General features: G+C 37.6%; 1 long non-coding RNA gene across 1 annotated transcript in view; it reads left to right on the plus strand.

Moving 5' to 3' along the window:
• Nucleotides 1-2358: 2358 nt before the first annotated feature.
• The window catches only part of LOC142072336 (uncharacterized), a 46057-nt gene continuing 25623 nt past the window's right edge, over nucleotides 2359-22792 (plus strand). The window contains exons 1-2 of the long non-coding RNA XR_012668730.1: nucleotides 2359-2408; nucleotides 3943-3999. This is a non-coding gene — a long non-coding RNA (uncharacterized LOC142072336). The remainder of the gene's footprint in view (nucleotides 2409-3942; nucleotides 4000-22792) is intronic.

Below are 22792 nucleotides of genomic sequence, written 5' to 3' on the forward strand. Positions count from 1 at the left end.
AGAAATGTTCCTGATATACATTAGATAGAAAATATAACAGTCAGAATATAAGATTCTGAATTTAGTTCTCAGCTGTGCCCTCCTATTGCCTTTCCCACTTTAGTGAAACTCCAAAATGGCTATTCTGTAACATTCATATTCTGTAACTTGCAAAGAGGCTAATTTCAGCATTTGATAAAGCATTGTTTGTGGAAATCATGATGAGTTTTAAATCCCGATCCAAAGAGTTTCAGTTTGCATGCTTCCTTTGGGATTGTTTCCCAAAATCAAATAACACAAGCCTTCCTAACCTACACATTCATATCTTCATTCCTCTCATTACAGGAACAGTAATAAATCAATAATCCAAGAAGAAATCTTAAAGAACTAATTGTTGTATGATATAACTATCAGAAAATGCAGAGAGCAATATGCTACTTCTGGCTGCTAAATGCCAGAAATAATATAAAAGAGACAAGGTGGGTGAGGTAATATATTTTATTGGACCAGTTTCTGTTGGAGAGAGGGACAAGCTTTTGAGATTACAAAAAGCTCTTCTTCAGAGTACAGGGCAATTTTGTTTCTTCTGCTCTCCTAACTGGTTAACCTTCTTGAACTACTAGGACTCAGTATTATATATATATATATATATATTGATAAGAAACTGTTAATGAATCCACTGCACATATATATATATATATATATATATATATATATATATATGTGCAGTGGATTCATTAACAGTTTCTTATCAATGTAAATGATCTAGGTAGGAGCAATTGATTTCTCCCAGGAATTAATTGGACAGGATCAATCCCTGAATCACCAGCATGACAAGATCATTCATCAGATGCTTAATGTCACAATGGGCTAAGCTTGTCCTTTCAGCTGGGACAAGATGGAATACCCTGGGGGGAGGAGGTTTAAATCATTAGGCTGTTGACAATTAATGTTTGTACTGCTCTCTTCCACAGCCTCATTTTTCTTAATACTGAAGTGAATGTTGCTGAGCTCAGAGGAGCTTTGTGATATTTTATGATTTCTGTGTAATTTTATCCCCTACACTTTTCATACTCAGTTCTCCAAAGACACATAATTATAGCAGAGATACAAGGAGAATGAAAAGCAAAATCACAATGCATAAAAAGTAACAGCTGTTATTGAAGCCAGTCTTTGCCAGGACTGGCCTAGGTTTTGTAGGGCTTTAACCAGCTCCCTCCCCACTTATGAAATCCTCCCTGATGACAACCTCTATGTATTTGTCAGTGTGGTTATATATGCTGAAGAGGGGGATTCTGCACACTATAATTTTGATGTTAGCATTCTATTTTGTGGGAAAATCCTTTTATGCACTGGAGAGGGATGATACTAAGAGAGAAGAATCTTCTGCAGGTTTTAGAAGAAGAGAGAGAATGGCAGGGTATGGTGCTATTTGCTCCTATGTCTGGAGGCCTTTTTAAACTGGTACATAAGCAAATACCTTCTATTGGATTGTCCCAATGAGATGATTTGGCTCAGAGCAGACAGAATTTGTCACTAGATATTTCATATATTAGTTTCTGAGCATGAATTCACTTGCAATTTATATTTTCAAATTTGCTGTCTCCAAAACCAAGGACATACCTGCCCATCTACAGCACTTAAACAAGTACAGAAATAGGTTCAGTTTTAAGGTAGCATGCAGAAGAGAATGACAAAGAGGAAAGTGCCACATTTCAGAAATTAACTTCCACAGCATATCTATATATACCTTCTTACTACTGGAATAGTGGGAAAAAAAGTAATTTCCTTAATTTTTATATGAAATTTATATATAAAATTAGACATATGTACCTCTTCTGCAGCACCCAAATTTTGCTGAAAAGGATGCCGGAAAAATGTTCATGGCAAGTATGCTATGCTACACCCTTTAACACAGTACCAAGCACAGTGGGCATGTGTTTAGAAACTGTGCCTATGTCATTCACAGCTGAAAGCTACATACATTCTGAGCCAAATGTATATGCCTACTGCAAGGCCTGGGGATACTGATCCGACACCATTTAGTCTATTCATTTCAACAAGAGGCCTCTGCCATCACTAGCAGATCCAGTGGCCTTTTACATTCCACAGGCTACTGACACTTATTCATATTGAAACTTGTGGTTTGGAAGATAATGACTACTGAAGCATTAACCTGCCATCCGGTTATTACACTGAGTTGCACTGTAGTGTAACAGTATTGTGTGATGTAAGTTATTTTTCTCCTGGCTCCTTTCATTGTTTTCCAAGCCAAGATTTTTTTCATATTCAACAAAAGTGGTGTATCTTCATAGTGGAATGTCTGATCCAAATATTGGTAGGGCATCATGACGGTACTTTCCTTTCTGCATTTCAGAACACTGCGTCTAGTTGTTTATCACACCTGTGACAGTGATCTCCTGTAACTGGTGAGTGCAGCACAGATCATATGGCTCATAATGGCTAAAAGCAAAGCTGTAATATTTGTGAACAGAACATTGTTTAAGACTATTGGAATATATCCATTAAGAGTGAGGAAATAAGTTTTGTCTGGATGGGCTCAAGAGTGCTCTCATTGAAAGCAATTCAATTTTTACCACTGACTACAATGCAAGCAAAATAGGATTCAAATGATTGTGTGAAATGGCAGAGGTGCTATCACCGGCAATGCAAGAAGAAGTGATTGCTTAAGCCATTTGTGCATGTATGACATTACAAATAAGTGCTTCAAGGTAGCAATTTATGTGTATGGAATTTACAATATGCAAAATCAATTGCTCATTTTAGGATAACTTAAAAATATTTTAACTGAACAAAAGTCTTTTATCTGATAAACTGACAGAGAATTGCATACTGTACTCACCCCCACCCATCCTATCCAAATTAGTTTTTCTGAATCTTTCTACAGATTACTTACCTACATTTTGTAACCGGTTAACTTGAGGAGGGGAAAAAATGACACAAATCGTTCTTTGTCTGCTTTTCCAATAATGTCAAAAGCATGTGTCGTTGACACTGTCAGTTTGAGACTGTTGTTGGAAACATGAAATAAATTGCAGGGGACTAACAAGAACAATTTGCAGAAGATACGTGACATATAAATATATATGCACCTCACTAGTCAGCAGACATATGGCGGCATCTGGAATTACTATCTTAACCAGAGCTAATAGCGAGCATACACCATTCACTAATTACAACAGGAAAAAGCTGGACCCTGTGCGCTGCACTGGCAAATTGGTCCCAGTGGTATCTAAGGTATTTCACTGTTGTCATTATAGCCTCAAGCAAAGTCAGGATATTTGAACAGAGTATGGTTTCTTCAACCTATTAAAGATATTATATCCCTATTTATAGTCTAGTTCCATGAACAGAACATTCCAGTAGAAGAACATTTACTGTAGACATTTTGGAATATGGAGCTTTTAAAGGCAGTTGTGTTTAGTTTATGGGCCAGCTATTTTATAAAACGTGGCTAAAGTCACCTTTCTCATTAACCTTTCAGTTCCTCATCTACTGCTTGCTTTTTCAGCACAAGAAAGTAATTGCTTTTTGATTTGTAATGTTTCAGTGAACTGGACATACTATATATGAAAAGATCTTCTAGCAGTTGCATATAATTTTGCTCTGCAATTGTTTACTTCCACCAAAGTCTAATCTTCTAAACTTGTCTGTAAATATGTGATGTCTAAGTCCCTACTGCCATGCATCTCTTGTAGTCATTTACACCTGTGCAAAGTGAATGTGAAATGCAGAAGTATCTGTAACATACCAGAAGAGTAGCACTGTACAGCCACTTTGCACAGGTGTAGTTGACTACACAAGACGTATGGCAGTGGAGGATCAAGCCTGTGATATTTACAATGTAGGGTTTGATTTTGTGTGTTATAATTGAGAAGAAATTATATCACAAATATGAAATTCCTTAAATTTAGTCTTATGCTTCTTTTCTCTCCTGTACAGGTGCTCAGGATGGGATGTTTTAGGCCCCAGTTCAACCCTTTATATTCTTCAACGGTGGTAAGCATTATGTTGGCTGATGCTGATTGATCTCTGGGACCACGACCTTGCCATAACATTGGCCAGGTTGGAAAACCAAATGTTAAGTGAGAATTCTCTTGAACGCTTTTTTTTCTGCTTGTCATAGTAGAGTTATGTGATAGAACTAGTTGAGTAATTGGATTTCTGTAACATTGCAAAGGTACAATATTCTGCCAATAATATTGAATAAAATACACTCAGTCACAATCACGTCTAAGAGGGATATAATTGAGTGAATTTTATCTTCCCTTTTGAATATAGGATGCATATGTTATAACACAAACTTTGCACATTACCACTGTAGCAGGAAAATGCACAATCCACATTGCTATTGAAAAGGTTTCAGAGCGGTAGCCGTGTTAGTCTGTATCAGCAGAAACAACGAAGAGTACTTGTGGCACCATAGAGACTAACAAATTTATTTGGGCATTAGCTTTCATGGGCTAAAACCCACTTCATTAGATGCATGGAATGGAAAATACAGTGGGAAAATATATATACAGAAGACATGAAAAGATGGGGGTTGACTTACCAATTCTAATGAGACAATTCAATTAAAGTGGCCTATTTCCAGCAGGAGGAAAAATCACTTTTGTAGTAAGAAGAAAAAGAGTACTTGTGGCACCTTAGAGACTAACCAATTTATTTGAGCATAAGCTTTTGTGATGCATCCGATGAAGTGAGCTGTAGCTCACGAAAGCTTATGCTCAAATAAATTGGTTAGTCTCTAAGGTGCCACAAGTACTCCTTTTCTTTTTGCAAATACAGACTAACATGGCTGTTACTCTGAAACCTGTCACTTTTGTAGTGGTAATCTGGGTGGCTATTTAAAAGATTCTTTATTCTGATTCTTTTATATACAGAATTAAAAGCTAAAATCAAGTAGAACTTTCAGCAGGATATCTCAGAATCTAAACCATAGGATTAAGATTTATATACATCATTCCACAATTTGAATATCACAGTCAGCTGTTTAGGTGGGTTGGTTTCCAAACGAAATAATGATTTTAAAAATATTGTAAGAACTAGGAATGGGGCAAGCTTCCCAAAGTAGTTTTGGGTTCACAAAAACTAGCTGGAATTTGAACTTTTTTGCCCATGTAATTTGCAATCTATTTTTTTTTAATTTTCCCAAAGGTATTTCAACTAATAATAATAATTATAACAATAATTAATAATAAAGAAAGACAGTATTATCTATTAGTTATATCTGAATTACATTTTTTTCCTCTCCACTGTGTCCCAAACCAAGCCTGTAGTGCAAAGCTTCTGAAGTTCATCTATTACTCCCAAGGTCATGACTCTGATGTTGACTCAGTTAGGGTGCTGGATTGCAGAGATGTGCTGGGTAAGACAGCAGTGTAAGCTTGGGGTAGTATGCACAATATCTCTTTTCCCTTTTACCTCATCCTCCCCCACATTCAGAGCGTCAGTGGGTGGATGGATTTGTTTGTTTGTTTGTTTGTTTGTTAGGAAAATGCATGAATTCCTTTTTCTTGCTTTTATATCCTCTTAGTTGCAGTCTAAGGATCTGGACTTAAGGCCCAAATTTGTAAAGGTATTTAAAGGTTGCTGTACTTAGCACTCTCTTTCTAAAACACACAACCCCCTGCACATACCTTCCATACACTTTCCAGTTATTTCATGGAAGGATTGAATATCTTTTTGCTATAACTTTCATTTTGTCTATTGCCAAGTCACATGTTAGAATTGCAAAATCTCTGGTTTAATACATAAAACAGGCTAGTTTTAAACCCATTCAGACAGAGACTCTGTCATGTTTTCTTTGTTAATGAAAACAAGTTCCAGAAAATGGTTCATATATGTTCCAAGTCCTAAAGAGCTAATAATTAGTTAAAGATAGCTATTTTTATTATAATAGCACCCAAAAACCCAAATATCAGGGTTCTGTAGTGCTAGCTGTAAACTTACACATATTAAAGGATGGTCCCAGCTTCAAAGAATTTACAATCTAAACAAACAAGACCGGATTGTTGTCTCTATTTTATAGACGGGAGACCCGAGGCATAGAGAGATTAAAGCCCAGATCCTAAAAGGCTCCTAACTTCTAGTGAAATCAGTGGAAGTTGGGATGCTAACCTACCTTTGAGGATCTGGGCTTAAGGCCCAAATTTGTTGCTGTACTCAGCACTCTAAGGCCTAACTGTTTAGGAACCTAAATCTAATTTTTAAAAGGGATTTACATATTTAGGAGCCTAAATCACATTGACTGTCAATGGGATTTGGGCTCTTAAGTGCCTAAATCATTTGAAAATATTTGGGTTTCTAAATCAGTTAGGTGTTGCAATGCAGAGTACATCAAAGCCTAAACAGCCTTATAAAAACTGGGCCTAGGTGACCTGCTTAGGGTCACACATGGATTCTTTGGCTGAGGCAGAAAGTTAACCCAGCTCTATGAAGTCCTAGTCCAGTGTCTTAATCGCAAGTCTATCTTTCCTTCATTGTGAGATCCAATCATTTTTACATGCTTCATGAAGTGATGGCAATCCTTATTTATAAAACCCTTAAGAAAAAGTACATAATAGGTATTTAATATACTACTTTTAATAAAATTGTTGGTAACCATGTGCTCTGATTGTAAACTTTGTCTAAGCCAAATCCTTATTCTTTTGGCAGAGCTAGAATGAAAAGTAATTAACTTCATATCAAGCAAGTAGAAAATAGTAGCTTTTCAACCACAATGAAATGCTTAAATCTGAAAAAGCGATGAAGCCTTGGGAATTAGAGGCACATTACTGTGGTGAACTGAAAGGGTGACCTGCCCTAGAGGAATAGAAAGTAGTAATAATGTTCATGTCTCATCTGTCAGAAAGGTGTAGGAGACATTTCTTGTTACCTAATGGCTGTCTCCTTTCTTGAAATATTGAGGGGATTAGAAACACCTTGAATAATTTATGTGCATTGTCATTATTCCAGGACTATACGTTATAGTTCCCACAGACTGATTACGCTGTAACATTCTGGACCATATGTATGGTTTATACAGGTAACATAATACTTGCAAATTACATGTGCTATTTGCCAGTAAAATTAGTTTGGTGTACTTATGCATCAGTCCTATAACAGCTAAATAAACAAAGATTTATATATTAGATCTATCTCCTACATTTTTATAGGGGAAGTCATATTGATTTTTCCCCTCTCATAGATTTGCTAATGAAACACAGCATTAGAAAGGTAACTCTATTACTACTAAAGAAGCCAATATTCTCCGGAATATATGGAGTTCTGTTCTTGTGTGCGTTGTTCCCAGATTTGCATCGTTTTAGGGGTTTCAGGTCCTGTAAATCAGGGTAGGTGCAGAGCTATGCAGTTGATTATCAGATCCCTAGAGAGATAAAAGAAGGCAACTCTGGATATAATTTCTGAGTTGGATTTTTACTATTATGGGTTTGTGGTGTGGTGTTATGTTATATTTTCTATTGTATATATAAAGTTCCAAAAATCTTAATTGAGTCACTCTATAAATATTATCACTGAAATATTTCATGCCATCTTTTGAGAGTACCCCACTGGTTAAAAATCACTGGCACTACATGGCTCTTTGGGAGGAAAATTTCACTAGGATTTATGTCTGAGGGGAACTAACCACATATGGATCTCCATGTGAAGGAGGGTGGATGAGTCAGCTTCCTCCACAGCAATGACTTACAGTGCTCCAGATCCACAAAGAGTCAGAACCACAGATGGAGCTAGGAAGACGTGCATTGTTTCTCCCACAAAGAGCAGTGAATTTGCTAAGGGTCCAAAGTGGCCTTTGCATGCTCCCCACATGTGGGGCAGTCTATTGATGCATTGCCCCAGGAACAGAAAAGCTCACCTCATGCTCCAGAATACCCTGCCTCTATACCATTTCAACACATGCTTAACTTTAAACAATTTTGCTTAAGTCTTGTTGAAATAAAGGTGATTTAAGCACAAGTTTGAAGCCAAAAACGTGCTGAACCAGGGCCGAAATAAATAAATAAATAACAATGTTTCTAAAAGTACATTATTAAACACGTGATAAAGTATGACCCATTTATTTTATTAGATTTTTTTTTACATACATGAAGTATGGAGGGGGAAGTTATCTAGCCTCCATTAAAAAATTAAATATTACTTCCTCCACCACATTATTTTGTGGCATAGATAGAAACAGATAAAAATATAAACTTAGGTTCCAGTCTTGAAAAGATTTATGTATGCATTTAATTTCACACCCTGAAAGCAGTGCCATTGACTTCAATGGGACTAATCACAACCCAGTGCATAGAGCTATGCACCTGTTTAAGTCTTTGCAAGGTTGAGACCTTACTACATTGTTTCACAATTCTAGGTTTTATTACTTTTTTTTATTTGACTTGTGTCTAACGAAACTACAGTGAATTGCACCATACCTATAATCATAAGTGAAATCCTTAGTATGCAAAACCAGGATAAATTTTTCCAGCATTTAGTTCTCTCTATATTCAGGAAACAAGGTCTGACAAGGTTGCTAAAACCTTGAAGTAGGTTTGCTTATCCTAAAAAATTAATAGGTTTACAGTAGAAATATCTGCTAGTTAATTAGGCTCTTTCTGTGTGTGTGTCTCTCTACTGAAGTTGCTCTATCCTGAAATTTTTACCGTATGCTATAAAATCAATAGGTTGTTGAGGTTATTGCTGTCAGGAGCAAGCATAGTCTGCTGATATTGTTCTACAATAACTATCTGTCTGCAAAAAAAAGGTCGAACCCAAATATACATTGACAAATATGATCACTCAATCTCTCACACAAATTAAATAGGTTTCAGAGTAACAGCCGTGTTAGTCTGTATTCGCAAAAAGAAAAGGAGTACTTGTGGCACCTTAGAGACTAACCAATTTATTTGAGCATGAGCTTGAAAGCTCATGCTCAAATAAATTGGTTAGTCTCTAAGGTGCCACAAGTACTCCTTTTCTTTTTACAAATTAAATAGGAAAAAATACATTTCTGTCCTCTTAATGGTATTGAGATCACACAGGGCAAACTAAAATTACAATTGTTTATTTACATAAGCTATCCTAATTGAATATTTTAACTATGTTGGGAGATGTACATATTTCTACATTGAAATAGAATTAACTAATTCACCAGAATTGGAAATATGCAACTTTTCTCAAGCCTGTTTTATACCTTGCTTTTCTCCTTATTGACTTGCAAGTCCTTGTCTAGTCTATGCTAGCATCTACCATATATACTTTCATTATTTTTATTACAATATGACTTTATTAATGACAGGCTGGGTTGAACTAGGAAAAATAATGGTACTTTCCTAGCTGTACTCATTTGAGTTGTCAAAATGGTACCCCAAAATGAGATACCATGTACAATCAGCAATTCTTCATAATATAATCATCCCTCTCCATTCTTGTGTTCTGTGATCCCAGTGAAATAATTGATAGTTGACTCTTAACTGATTGTTTGGCTTCAGAGTTAGCAGCCCATTGAGACAAATAAGGGGAGTTCATGTTTCTTATAGTTATTGTTTTCTGCTGTCTGAAGACTCAGGAAGACAGACTTTCATTGGTTTACATTTACTTCATAGCCTGAAGCTTATTTCTGAAACTGTATATGTGCTAGAGACATTTATTTTAATGACAGCCTAGATTTTTCAGCTCAAAGTACAGGGGCCAAATGGTATTCACTTGCTAAGACATTAAGAGTTCTGGTGACAGATATGTAGATAGAACTACTTCAGCTACTGCAAGAATTGTGCAAAGGCCCAAACCTACAGTCCTAAAATAGGCAAAATTGATGTCAGTGTGGCTTTTGCCGAAATGGGTGCTCTGATTCAGGCAAGAATCTCTTTTCAGGACTGCACTTTAGGACATACTTTAAGTGCTGTCTTGAATAGGGAAGGAATTCAGCATATGCTTAAGCGCTTTCCTGATTTGCGGGCCAAGAATGCAGGAAAAGACCCTAAAACAAAAATCCAAATTTATTTTGATTTGATTACAAAATTGCTCAAGAGGAACTCTTTCCTATTGTTTCAGAGGAGCAGTCGTGTTAGTCTGTATCCGCAAAAAGAAAAGGAGGACTCGTGGCACCTTAGAGACTAACCAATTTATTTGAGCATAAGCTTTCGGTAGCTCACAAAAGCTTATGCTCAAATAAATTGGTTAGTCTCTAAGGTGCCACAAGTCCTCCTTTTCTTTTTCCTATTGTTATAAACTTACCTGATCTTTCAAAGCTGCAGGCACAGGCACTATTTTAGAGTCTCCTGCAAATCATCTGCAAAGTCAGCAGGTGTATTGCTTTATCCAGTTTCCTACCTTATTGTGGATGTGAATTTACTTATAGGAAGTACATAATGTCATTTCCTCTGCACCTGTCAAACTGCGAAACACAACTGACAGCTACTTCAAAGAAAAGATGTATTAAATGTGGTGTTTGTTTTCAGTTGTAATTTGGTACAAGGTCATGCGAAGAGGGTTTTTTACTTACCACAACATCCCTTCTTTCTGCTGAAACAGTGGGGACCTGTTTTCATTAGATTACTGTATTTGTTATTACAAGCCAGGAGAAAATGATACATCATCCTAGATTGCCCTTGAAATCCTGGCCCCATCAGAGTCCATTGACTTTAGTATATGTTCTTCTGATACAAAGGAAGATGATGAGAAACATCAGCTTCCACTCTGCAAAAGGATGGGGATTGTAATAGCTCAAATGTTCGGATAAATATTCTAAGTATCCTGCCTTTTGGTTACTAGGCCGTGTATTTTGGATAACTACTATCCTTTTTTACCTCAGCTATTGGTTCAGAATATCTCTATGCAATCAGATTTCTTGGAGTCAAGCTGCAGATCAACCTCAAATGCTATTTTAAAGTTTCAGTTATGTTTCTTCTGACTCCAGAGATACATGTACAAAAAGGTTCCAGGCTGGAAACTTATTTTGTTTCTGTTAAGTGTCTCTTGCATAATTTGGAATATTACTAATTCTGAAATCCCACTAACCAGAGTCAACTGGGAACACTCATGGCTGGATACATAGTTATATCAGAGTCCTTTGTTTCAAAAGATTTCAGACACCATGACCTCTATTAACCATTATTTGTAACTGGTACAGTATTTACAAGATGATATTCCTCAGATGGGCTCCTAGTTCCCGATTCAGTAAATCACTTAAGCAAATGAGGAATTTTAAATACATGAGTAGTCCCAGTGAACTTAAGGAAATTACTCAGTAAGTTGCTTAAGTACTTTGCTGAATTGCAATTTAAGGCTCCAATCCTGCATCAAGATTTGCTAGATAGGATCCTTGCCCTTATGAGGAGTTCTCATTGATTTCAATAAAATTCTCCAAATGTGCAGAGGTCTGGGCTAGCAGATTCCAGTGTAAGATCATTTTGAAGTGTCTTTTAGGTGCTATCTGCTCTACAAAAATAACTATGCTTAAACAGGGTTGTGAGGCAAAAAAAATTCTATGTCCTCATGGGAAAGGGAAAAAAATTGTATTACACTGTTGAGCCCTAACAGCAGCTAAACATATTGTTAATCCTTGACAGTGTGCTCATTCAGGCCCTTCCAATCTCTCTCCATTACCTTTTTTGGGGATGATTTAAAGGTGTATCTATATCAGTGGTGGGTGAAATTCTGTGGCCTGCGTTGTGCAGGAGGTCAGACTAGATGATCATAAAGGTCCCTTCTGACCTAAATATCTATGAATCAGGGCTTAATTTACTTTTATCTGATAGTAAAGTGAAGGCTTTGGGATTGTCATTAGGAAAACTTAGGGTTTCCATGACTACTGTGGTTCATTGACACACACACACACACACACACACACACAAAGTTGACCATGATTTGACTGAGATTCATCATGATACTTTTTTGTGATACGACATAATAGAAAGGTTGATGATAAAAATGAGCCAGCCAGGGTCTCCAGCTGGTAGGGGCAGAAGCAGGCAAAGCAGGAACCGTTGGTACTTGGAGAACTACCTGTAGTTTTGACTGGACTTTCTCTATACAACACTTCAGTTTCACTCCATACCTGCCCCTCTTACCCACTTCTCCTCTGCCCTGTTCCTCACCCTCTTACCTTCCCCATTCTTTCCATTCAGATGACACCTAAACCCTCCCAATAGATAATTGTGGAATAAATGCTGCCATCCCATTATTCACTCTGCTTGTGTGTTTATATCCCTTACCCTACTCCGTGTTTGTCTTGTCTATTTAGATTGTAAGCTCTTTGGTGCACGACTGTCTTTCTGTTCTGTTTGTACATCTATCATCATGGGGTCCTGGTCCATTACTAGAGCTTCTAGGTGCTACAATAATACAAATAATAAATAATAATTCCCATTCAATCATATTAGATAGTGCCATCTGCACTGACACATTTAGTTTATTTTTTCCAGATATTTTCTTTTTAACCTGCAGGATTTCTTTCCCTCTCCTCTTCATTACTCTTCCCTTGTTACTGTTGCAACAGCTCACACTGTTATTTTCTTATTTTAAAACACACACATACACACTCGCAACAAACCTTTTTTGTTTTTTACTTTTAATTCAAAAAAATCTGGTTGGTTGTTGTGGTAATAAGTAAGAGAGTAGCTGAAGTCACTGGAAGCATGATGTTTTAAAGAATGTCTTTCCTATCTCCAGACTGTGCCCTAAGGGTGAAATTCACACCGTGCAAAAGCCAGCACAAGGCCTCTGCATCACTTTCATCCCATTTAAAACCGTAGTATAGGATTCAGATAGCACATAGGCCTTGAGCCAGCCTTCTGCACAATGGTGAATGTCATTCCTACAGTACAGTTAATTGATTAAAATAGGGTGTTGTGTAGGCTTTTTGCACTGAGATGAATGTCACTTCTGGTACAATATTTAAAAACAATGTACTTCCTTTTTTGTTGTGTATTTTTTTCATCTATTTGTGATGGCTTTTTAAGATTCCTTTAAAATATTCTTGTCTGTGCTATGTCTCTTTTCTTCCTTTGTTTCCTTTTGCTGTTCCAGTGAGCATTGCTGATTATGTTTAGATTAAGAGTGAACTGATGTAGAAAACCAACCTTAAACTTCTTCACTTTCTTCCTAATCTGGTAGATGACTCGAGTTTCACTAAGCAAAAAAGAAGGCCAGAAGAAAAAATAATTAAACATGTGGAAAAATATGTTCTTCACTCTTTCAGAAAGCCAATTTAAAAAAAAACAAAACAAAAACAAATTTTGCAAGTGATGTTAGGTGAGGGATTTTTTCCCACAGATCTAAACAAAATAAAAAGCACTTGTGGGATTAGTCTGAACACATTTTATCAAAGAGGGATTTGGATGGAAAAGCTGTTGAGCTACATTGGGCTGAACATGAGAGCAGAATTTTCATTTCTGTAGAGAGCAAAACATTTACATGGGATAAATAATTAAGTGGGAAAATCATGTTGCTAAAGGTCACAGTGATATTACAGAGTAGTGCTTGCATACAATTTACTATGGGTTACTGAAATAATCATCTTGTGTACTCTTCTATTACCACTGTAGCACTGATATATTCTTGCATTAATCACATTTGCAGCTCATTGTAAATATTAGATATAGTGGGCCAAATTTTCTGCTGGCATCATTCCATTGAAGTCAATGGAAGGACGCAAAGAAATAATTTTGTCTAGTTCCCCACCCCCATTTTTATCTTTTTATTATTATTTGTATTACAGTAGTAGCTACAAGCCCCAGGCAAAATCAGGGTTCATTGTGCTAGGCACTGTGCTAACATAGTGGGAGACAGTTGTTGTCCAAAAAGAGCTTATGCTTGAGATAGGCAAGGCAAAGGGTGAGAGGGGAAACAGAGGCAGAGAGAGAGAGGAAGTGAAGATCATACACCGGGGCAGAGCTTGTAACAACCCAGCCAGTTGCTCCTGGGCCAGTGCTCTGTCCATTAGATCACACTGTACTTGGACTGCAAAATAAAATAATACAAAAACTACAGGCTATATCATAGTTATTTCAATCTAAAATAACATATCTGGAACTAAGGAATCATAATACTTAATTTACTAGGTGGTTCATGATATAGTCATTATCAACTACCATAGTAATCTTCAGAGCATTTAATTACTGTTTTAGTATTAATTATTTTAGTGACAAATGACAGTTGAACTCCACTAAATGTTGTTTGTTTTATTTCCTTATGGTCTTTATCAAGAATGGTAAATTTTATTTTTTTTTCTTTGAAGCCCCATTGTGAATTTGTACATTCACATAATTAACTAAAATGTTTCCTTCTCTGCTTATTTTAATATGACACACAGACTTGATTCCCTTCTGCATGAGTACAGTTTAGAAGATTGATATTTAGCCTTTGTTATTGTGGTGCTTTTTTAAGGATGTGTACTGAAATGGATGATAATGGATTTCAACTGCATCAGCCTAGTTTTGTTCATAATGTATTCAGCCTAATAAAAAAAAGGAAGTACTTAGAGTGAGCTTGTAGCTAGGTCTAACATGGCTGAACAAGAGAGCAGTGGGGAATAAAAGCCCTCAGTCTGCCTATAGAGTGACTTTTCCTGGCTCAGAACACAGCTGCGGGAGTGGTGGGGGGTGAAGTCTGGAGGCAATGCTCCCATTGCTCATCTACCATGAGCAAGTGGATGGGGAAGACTGGAGCTGGCTGCATGCAAATGGGGAGCATGCTGCACTCATTAAAGGGATATAGCAGATTTCTCCCATTCTCAGCCCAAGATGAGAAGAGCACCAGGGAAGTTTGTATATCCAGTCACTTCATTAAGGTGCCGAGATCTTTTGAAAATCTGGTCCATGATGTATAAATGTAAGATATTATAAGGTCCCTAAAATGCATGTTTTAAAATATATAAATTCCTATTTAAAGAATTGAATAAAAGTTCTTATGGTCTTTCAGATTAATACATGGTCCATCCCCTAGATTCTTTAATGAGATTTTGTTTTATCTTTTAAAACTTATTTTAAAAGGGAAGGAAAATCCACAAACAATAATTTTGTTAAAATATTAACAGTCTGTGTAAGGGACCAGTCACAGCGAGGCTGGGTTCTAGACATCAGGGATGCTAGGGTGAGCAGGAGTTGGAGGAATTTCAAGAGCCAGGTTCAGTAAGCAAGAGTCGGGATCAGAGTCAGGCTGGGGTTGGAGACCGACATCAGTGGCAATACCAGGCTGGAATCAGGAGGCAGGAATCAGGGACAGAGCCAGGCTGGGGTCGGAGACCAGAGATCAGGAGACAAGGTGAAGTCTGGAGTCACAGCAGGCCCAAAGTCTGTGTGATTTCCCAGATAACTTTCTGGGGCACCCTCCGGGGTTAAATAGGGTACTGGCCCAATCAGAGGGCTGCAGGTACCGTCACTCTGTGTCCCTTGAGCGGTACGTCCTGTGGCACCTGCTCTCCAAAGTGCTCCCTGAGTGTGATTCTGTATCACCTCCCAGTGGCATTGTAGGAACTTCAGCCATGCCAGGCTCTGCAAACCTGGGTTCTAGTCCATAGATCCTTATAATCTATCTTAAGAAGACAACCCAGATTCAAAACTGAAATTCAATCTTTGAGTCTTCCTTTGGTATTGAGGTTTTTTCAATTGATATGCTCCTCTGATCTGAGCCTCATTATGGCAGATATTCTTACATACCATATGGTCTGCAGTATTTAAACACACTAAAATGAGCTAAAGGTATAGAACCAAATACTCATCTGGGGTAAATCAGCATAGCTTCATTGCAGTCCACAGAGGTATGTTGATTTACATCAGCTGGCGAGCTGGTCCATAGTTTTATTTTTAAGTTTGAATTTCCTGGCTTTGAAAGTTTGAGTCAAACCTGGAATTTTGACAGACTTACTATTTTAATGTAATTTTCTAGGTTTTTTTTTTTAAATATGTGGCTGAATTAACTCTGTCACATTCTGCATTGTTTCTCTACAGTCTTGCTAGGGAAGGAATTACTAACTGAATTAAGGAATATAGTTGTATCGTAAGTTTGGCTTTTTATTGCTATTATCTGGTAATTATGCAAAACTAAACAAACTGTGGAGACATTCCTGCCTACCCTTATTCATAAGATAAAGCATTGCTCATGCAAACAAGACCATTTTCTGAATCTACACTGATAAAACATGTTGTGCTAGATCCTCAGATGATATAAATCAGTGTGGCCCCACAATGGAGCTGTGCTGATGTACACCTGTTGGCTCTGGCCCATTACAGCAAAGCAGAGTGGGGCAGATTCCGAGAGCCTTGCTCATAATGAATAAGAGCATAAGAACAGCCATTCTGAGTCAGACCAATGGACCATCTAACCAAGTCTACTGTCTGTGACACTTCAAATGCTTCAGAGGGAATGAACAGAACATGATAATTATCGCCCAGTCCCAGCTTCTGGCAGAGGAGGTTTAGGAACACCCACAGCATAGGTTGCATCCCTGACCATCTTGGCTAATAGCCATTGATGGACTTATCCTCCATGAACTTACCTAATTCTTTTTTTAACCCTGTTATACTTTTGCCTTTCACAACATCCCATGGCAATGAGTTACACAGGTTGACTGTGTGATGTGTGGAAAAAGCAATTTCTTTTGTTTGTTTTAAAACCTGCTGTCTGTTCATTTCATTGGATGAACCCTGGTTCTTGTGTTACCTAAAGGGATAAATAACATTTCCCTATTCAGTTTCTCCACACCAGTCATGATTTTATGGATCTCTATCATATCCCCCCCTTAGTTATCTCTTTTCTAAGATGAACAGTCTCAGTATTTTTAATCACTCTTCGTATGAGTAGTTCCTTACTCTGAATAGTCCCGTTGAAATCCATAATCACTCTTTCTTAAGATTATTCTTTTTCAATTAATATTTTAAAATTATATAAGGCAACATCAGCACCTTGGTAAGTTGCACCCATATAAGGTAAGGTGTATATTTAAACCGCTATAGCTATACCAATATAATTCCCCATGTGGACACTCTGGTTCCAGTATAAGAGTGCCTTCCAGTTAAGCTTATGTAGCTTGGAAGTGGTTTAAGCTAGGCAGAAGAAAGCTACTCTTATATCAGAATAAGAGTGTCCAAATTGGGGAAGTGGGGGAGGTTTATAGCTATATAATTATAGTGGTTTAGCATTGAGTGGACATTACCTTTGGGGTATGACTAGACAGGCAAAAAAGGTTTTTCATGTGATTTTTCATAATCAAGCTAGTTTAATAGGACTGAAAAGACCTATTAAGAGGCAGGATAACACTTTTAAGCCATGTTAGCTAGCGATGTTGTAGCCTGTGGGGAAGCTAATATGGCTTCAAATGTATTAGCGTTCATTTTAATGGGACTTTTCAGCTGTGGAAAGGTAACTTGATTGAGCTAACATGATAGAAAAACACATCCTTGTTGTCCATCACCACAGGGCCTTAGATTGCTAGGCTTTTGTTATGGGAGCTACTGTGAGATTTAACTTGGTGACTACTAGCAGGCTGTTGTGTGCTTCATCTCTGTTAGGACATTCTCGTGTCTGGCCTGCCACCCTAAGTTTTGAGTTGCTCAGTCAACTGGTCCTCAGCCAATGTATGTTAGTGCTGCCTGGACCCACTAAATGTGTCCAAAATAATATTTATGTCCCATTGTAAAGGCCTCTCTGTTTGATAGTTTTTAAAGCAGAGGCACTTGGATCTGAAAATCTGTAAGGTCCCAGGACACTTCTTTATCCTCTGTTGAACAGTCAGTGTTATAAAACAATAGTTGGCAATTGCAGGCAACAACAGAAACACAAAATTGTATAAAAACACTATTGTCTCTGGGATTTGAAAGATGGGGAGGCTTCTATGGAGAATAATTCATAGTGGTGTACTTTCCAATGGTAGGAATAAATACAGTGGGATTTTGTTGTGTTGTTTTGTTGATTTCTGGGGGGAAGCTATAGGTTACTGCTTTCTCATTAGAGAAACCCATCCCTCTCCTTCCCAGTGTCGTTTGTTACTGTACGTGAAGGACAGTGATCCAGATTTTCAAAACTGATTAGTGGTTTCTGAGTGTCTCAATTTTGGGGGGTTCAACTTGAGACACCATAAAGAGCCCTGATTTTCAGAGGACGGTACTTAGTAACTTCTGAAATTCAAGCTCCTTTAAGGTGTTCCAAGATAGGCAGCAAAGTCAAGGGCCCAAAAGAACTAATGAAATCATATGACTCTTATATCCCTCACCCCTTGGCCCAGATTCTCAGCTGTGTCAAATCTCTGCATGGCATCTTTAGGCATCTTTGAACTCCCAATGGCCACAAGAGGCTGCTTCAGCTCCATGGTTTACCTTAGAGCAGCACAGTTGTGCCAGTTTATAGTGCCCCCTTCCCCCTTGTACCAGTTGGGGATTCTGAAGAACAGAACGCTCTGGCCATGTCCTCTTCTGCACTGGCATGCCTCCAGCACTGGTAGGAGAGAGACCAGTATTCTGATCTTCACCTGCTGTGTATTTCCCCATGCCTTAGGGCAGGTTTCCAGCCTCTTTGATAAAGAGGGCCAGATCCTGTGTCCTGTGCTGTGGAGCTGTGCAAAGGGGTCAGAGCAGAGGCCAGGATCTGGCTCTCTTTGTCCATACTTTGTCTTGCTTAGACTGCACAGTCTCTGGGGCAATGACCAACTCTTCTCCTAACCATAGGTCTCCTAATACACTGACAGCACTGTAAGTAAGTAAATAAATAAATATAAATGGACAACAACAACACAAGTAGCTTGTTCTTCAGAGATTGAGTCTGTTGTCTCATTGCTATCATATTGCGTTTCCCAAGAATTCTTTTGGCAGCACTCTGGAGAAGCTTAGAGAACTTCCTCTCCATTTTGGATAGTAAAGTTGACCTGCAATGGTTATTATTTTTATTTGCCTCTAGAGTTTTAGGACAAAATTCAATCCTGGCACAGGCAGGAAAAACTCCCACTGAAGTCACTGGAATTAGACTAGGGCAAAATTTGGGCCAATATTTCCTAATTTCAGTTTGGAGAAAGCAATGGAGAGACAGAATTTGACTTAAAGAACAACCTGTGAGATTTGAAGTTTCCTGGATATCACTGTGAGGCATTCATCAAGTATGAGTCTCTTTTGGAAAGGGTTGAATAGTACATGTAGTAGCATAAAAGTGTTGAGTTATTATCTATCAGAAATCTACCATTTAATTACACTAATCTGACCTCCTAGACCTGGGGCACAAAAACAGTCACCAGGGGAGGTTTTGCTGTAGCTTTTAAAAGTAGCTGTTTAAAACTCAGTCTCACTGCTGCCTTATAAATAGCTTAAGATCCCCAACTGGACTGCTGTTGTGCAAATATCTTAAAACTCTGAGGTCACTTCTATAGCAGCATGGTGACTGCACCACAGAGAATGGTTTATAGTTACAAAGCAATGTGTGAATAGCAACAGAGTCCTCATAGGTTGGCATGTCCTAAATTTAAGGGGACAAGATGGAATACTTTTTTCTTTTTCCCATTGGTGTTACCCTATTTGTCCTTTAGCAGCTGATGAGCTGAATCTTGGAAATGCTATTGTATCATCCTGTGCTTTGATCAAAGTAGGTACACTAATTGTATATTCTTGTTGCGGCTTTATGTAGGGATTTGAAGAAGGAAAACTTTGAAAATGTTAGCTGTGGAATATATTAAGGCATGGAATAGTTTCCATATAGCTGTCCTGAATTTTTTAGTGAAACAGTTTAGCGTGGAATATAATATATTAAAGGACCTTTCTGTTCTTACTGACTGGTCTCATGGTCTTTTCAGAGGTCATGCTCTCTACTGGAGAACAGAGAGTGGCTAGCTATTACAGAGTTTGTCTTCATGAAGTCCTTAAGTTCTTGTATAGTCCCGAGGAGCCCCTGGTGTTCTTTGGAGACTAAAATTATTTTTAGCCTGAATACCCTGGAGCTAGATAATGACTGACCTTGATTAGCTGCCCCCAACAGCAGTTATACTCATAATTCTTTCTTAGCATTTGCCTGCTGAAGTCTCCTATGTAGAAGCATGTTTGGCAATTGCATCTTTAGTAGATTTCAGGGTCTTTGTTACACTGTTTCTTAGATTGAATATCAAATTAACCTTACAATCAGTGTTCTCAGTATATCTGCTGGGTAAAGCTGGTGAATGCTGTGTCTAAAGTTTATTGTCTCTATGCATTATTGTGCTAATTTAGATTGTTAGCTCCTCGGGGGCAGAAGTTTTGTTCTATGATTTTTACAGTACCAACCACAAAGATAATGATTAAATATGAGAAACTGTGATGAATGACAGTGTAGAACTCAGCTTCTGGAGGAGTTTTAGCTGCACCCTTCCCATCTTGAAGTCAGGAGCATTCAGTTTCCGGTTTAGCAGTTCACGAAGCAGCTTTTGCACTGACTGAGATGTGTTCTTTCCTTTCAGCCTTCAGGGACTCACAGGGTTCTCCTAATCTTCAATCGTAGCAAAAACAAACTTAAAAAAAACCATTTTTCCAATGCACATTGATCTCTGGGTTCATTTCTACTTTATTGTCCTTGATACTGCTTAATACACTGATCCATGTGACTGCAGAAATGAATTGTAGAAGTTAGATATAGAAAAGCCTTGTTAGATTATCCAGCCTATATCCCAGCTAGGGCAGGGATTGTTTCATATTGGTCTAATCTCCTATTTTGGACCAAAGTAAAGCCCTTCATATCTGTTATCTAGATAATCAAAACTGCTGGACAATTTTTATATCTTTTTGTATATCTTTGAATTTTGATATCTTTTCATAATATATTGCCCCCTTGGCTTGGTCATTTATCGAGATTTTCTTCTTCTATGGTATATGTGCCAGCTAAAGATGAGACCGTCCTCAACAATTTTTGTATCAAAATGTTTTTTCAGAGGTGTTTTTGACCTACTCTGGCTGGCTCTCTGCATTTTCCCATGCAGCCCAGTGATTTGTTTTTAATTTCAGAAAACCCAAGCTTGGAGTTCATAAAGAGAACTCATAGTTCAACATTCACAGAGACTGCCTATTCCACTTGTGAGGATGCTATATAGAAGAATTAAGGTTGCTGATAGTCTATGTTCTAAAGGAACAAAATATTTTTTGTTCAGATCCATTATTCATTAGATCGTGGAAAACAAAACAAAAAAGCCACCCAGGAAATAATACAAATACCTGCTTGCAACATGAAAAATCCTGAAAAAATAGAATGAGCATGTTAGACCAGCAACAGGTGAGGTCTCGTTTATACGTTAAGCACTTATGCAGTAAATAAACAAAACTTTTACTGCCTTGGCACCAGTACTTGGAAAATTCTTTCACAAGTCTGGATTTTTCTTACTTTCAACAATGTTTTCTATATAAACATTCTGCCAACTATAGAGAAAATTCCACTCACCACTTGTCTGATTCCCCCATGTACTGGATTCTGTTCCACACGTAGCTTTTTTATTTTTTTCAGGCTTTGCCCTCAGGGCTCCAGTATTATTTATTAACTGTAATTGTTCAGCGACCTTCCATACAAGCAACTCTAGTTCTCTTAGGAGACTTTGGACTTACTTTTCTAACTGTGTGAGGATCCACAGTAGATGGTGACTTTGATATATCATCCAACTCTTTTCAGGGACCAAAAAAATGATTGGAACAAAGTCTAATGGTCTGAGGCATATTAACACCAGTGTGATAGCCCATTTCCCTGCTTATCAACAGACTAGGAAGGATGCTCTTGTGATTGAGTAGTACAGAAGAAAAGTATTTTATTCCCAGCATTGCTGGAGGATTTCTGAGACTCCGTGGGCAAGTCAGTTAAGCACTTTTGTGCCTTCTTTTTTTCCCCCTATAAAATGTGGATATGTTTTATCTCATGGGAGAATTGTGAGGCTAAATTTTAATGAATTTTTGCAAAACACTTTGTGACCATTGCGTGGAAGACGCTATTTAAGAAAAAAAAGTAAAGTTGTTAATTTAGTGAGACAATCCTTTTTGGCGAAGATATTGGGAGTCTTTCTTTTTGCGTGTCCAGATGGGTTGCATGTGCATTTTGATATTGAATAAATAATAACAAACTAATAAGAAACACATGCTACCAACTTGTATTTGTTTTTGTCACTCATTAGATTGAGAGACTGCTTTAAGGGGGTAGCACTTTTTTCTTTCGTGAGATTGCAAGGAATATTATATTATATAGGATTACAAAGAAGAGTACTGCATTTCTATCCTCAGAGATTCTGACCTAAATATATCACAATAGGATAGTTCCAGAAATGTTCTTTCAGAAGATATCTACCTTCCTTAAAAAATTAAACAAAATATGAGTTCAATAGGTTGTGAATAGAACTGTATTTTAAATTGCTAGAAAACCAGGGCAAATATTCCATTACAATGCATTGCTCTTATCTAGTCAAATCCATTCCTAGTACACTTATCAAAGATAATAAGATGACTGATGTAGCTGTATCACCACTAGAAGATGTATGAGAGATTGGCTAAAGTATGGTAGCAACGTAGGTCACTGATAAGGACCGTTAAATAAGGTGATTGTTTAGCAATTGGTCTTGCTCAAGGAAGAACCATGGACTAAGTGTCTCCAGACAATTCAGAAGTTTGATTTCTCTTTTAGCAAGGCACCTTTGTTTTTCTTCCCAGTTGTAGAAGAATTTTAGTGGCGGGAAAGAACACTTATTATTGGCAATTTTCTTTGGATCAAATTACCTGCCTAGTCAAACCTGGCAGAAGTGCTCAATGTATGAAGTGTGGAAAGTTTGCTATTTACAATTACAATTATTTGTTTTCTGACTTTTGCTCTTAACCTAATAAAATATTGA

This window comes from Caretta caretta, chromosome 6, assembly GCF_965140235.1.
Source record: "Caretta caretta isolate rCarCar2 chromosome 6, rCarCar1.hap1, whole genome shotgun sequence".
Taxonomy (NCBI): domain Eukaryota; kingdom Metazoa; phylum Chordata; order Testudines; family Cheloniidae; genus Caretta; species Caretta caretta.